The sequence below is a fragment of the Pipistrellus hanaki genome, assembly GCF_964339955.1.
Source record: "Pipistrellus hanaki genome assembly, chromosome: 2".
Taxonomy (NCBI): Eukaryota; Metazoa; Chordata; class Mammalia; order Chiroptera; family Vespertilionidae; genus Pipistrellus; species Pipistrellus hanaki.
The window spans coordinates 49872939-49875490 of NC_140504.1; positions in this window are offsets into that span (position 1 = coordinate 49872939).

The window sequence follows — 2552 nt, forward strand, 5'->3', positions numbered from 1 at the left end:
TTCGATTCCGGTCAAGGGCATATACCTTGGTTGCGAGCATATCCCCAGTAGGGGGTGTGCAAGAGGCAGCTGATCGATGACTCTCATCGATGTTTCTAACTCTCTATCTCTCTCCCTTCCTCTCTGTACAAAATCAATAAAATATATTTTTTTTAAAAAAAATTAAAAAAAATAATAAAATAAAATAGAAAAGTTAAGTAAAAAGAAATTAGAATAATAAAAGGTATACTCTGCTTTTCAAATTCTTGTTTTCTCTTAATCTAGGTAAGACATATCCAAAATAAATATGTGAAGAAGAAAATAAAATTGTCTTCATGGGGAAATAATAAATAAATAATTCATAAGGAGCATGGATAGTTTTATAACAGGTAAAGCAACCCTGGTGTTCTCCCTTGGTAGATAAAGGAATGAGGGTGGCTGAGTTTAGAGTATTGCAGCAATGCAATTTATGGAGTAAATACTTTTCATATTGGTGTGTGTGGGGAAGGTAGCAGGAGGTGACCTGAAATCAAATTTCATTAGGCAGCTAGGGAAAAATGAGAATTTTCTGTCTATAAAAGTTTGTACAGCACAAGGAAGTTTAGGAGACCTGAGAACTAAGTCCATTGAAGTTTCCTCCAGCTTTGCTGCTGCTGCTGCAATAGTTCTTGAGCAGCGGACATGCCTTGTTACTGTTACGGATTATGGGCCTCTGGTCAGGGCCGTGCTGAGCCATATTGGAGCCTGTGCCCTTAGGTACATGTTTTTATGTATTTGTTGAATGGTAACCTTTTTCCAGGACATATTCAAAAAGTGGAAAAGTATTTAAAAATGGAAAAAGTAGGTTATTAAAACTTACATTATTTTAAGCTCAATTTATAGCAAAAAAGGTTTATTATAATTTAGCATTCCTGAGTTTAATGAAAGCAAATTCATCCAGAAGCAATAAAAAATAAATTTCTTTATATGAAAATAAAATTATTGTAAGAAAACAGGAAAAGTCTAAAACAAATGATGAGAGAAACTGTTTGCAACATGTAACATACATAAATGTATAACATCTTTAAAACAAGAACTGCTGAAACTGGTTTGGCTCAGTGGTAGAGCGTAGGTCTGCGGACTGAAAGGTCCCGGGTTCGATTCCGGTCAAGGGCATGTACATTGGTTGCGGGCACATCCCCGGCAGGGGGTGTGCAAGAGGCAGCTGGTCAATGTTTCTCTCTCATCGGCGTTTCTAGCTTTCTATCCCTGTCTCCACCTCCCTATAAAAAATCAATAAAATATATTTTAAAAAAACAAAACAAAAAAACACAAGAACTTTTAAAAATTGAGGGATGAAAGTTGCAAAAATGTGATAGATAAGTCAAAAACATAAACAGATAATTCACACACACACACACACACACACACAAAAAAAAAAAAAAAGAAAAGAAAGAAAGAAAAAATGTTCTTTGTCGCCATAACTGGTTTGGCTCAGTGGATAGAGCGTTGGCCTGCAGACTGAAGGGTCCCAGTTTCGATTCCGGTCAAGGGCATGTACCTTGGTTGTGGGCACATCCCCAGTGGGGGGTGTGCAAGAGGCAGCTGATGGATGTTTCTAGCTCTCTATCCCTCTCCCTTCCTCTCTGTAAAAAATCAATAAAATATATATATTTTTTAAAATGTTCTTTGCCCTAGCCAGTTTTGCTCAGTGGATAGAACATCGGCCTGTGGACCAAAGGGTCCCAGGTTTGATTCCAGTCAAGGGCACATACTTAGGTTGCAGGCTTCTCCCTGGCCTGGGCCCTGGTCAGGGCTTGTGCAGGAGGCAATCAGTTGATGTGTTTCTCTCACATTGTTGTTTCTGCCTGTCTTTCCCTCTCTCTTCCACTCTCTCTAAAAATCAATGGAAAAATACCCTTCAGTGAGGATTAACAAAACAAACCAAAAAAAAGTTTCCATAAGTATATGAAAAAATACTCAACTACTTAATAAGAAAAATGCACATTAAAATAACACTGAGATATTATTTTTCCCCTATCAGATTAGCAAAAATTAAAAATTACACCAACACATTCTGTTGGTAATCCTGGGGGGAAATAGGTGCTCTTAAAAAAAGATGGTCAGAATACAAATTAGTATAATGCTAATTTGGGAGAATTGGGCAATATCTAACAAAATGACACATGCTTTCCCACTTAATTGCAGTTTACCCTGGTCAGACATCTCCAGTTGTACAAGAATATGTGTGCCAAAGTAATTCACTTTAGCATTATAATTGCAAAATACTAGAAACAACCTAAATAATTTACATGGAAGAATGGCTGACTGAACAATAGTAGATCTACCAAGGGAATACTATAAAGCTACAAAAATGAGAACTATAAACTGATATGCAATGGCTTCCAAAATATACTATTAAATGGAAAAAAAAAAAAAAAGAAATTTGAGAAAGTATGCCACCTTTTGTGAAAGAAACAAAGAATAAGGAAATATATCATTTGTAGGGAAAAACAAAACAAAACAAAAAAAACCCAAGTACTTGGGAAAGGACCCAGAAACCATGAGATATGTTATATCCAGAGAGTGTGTGG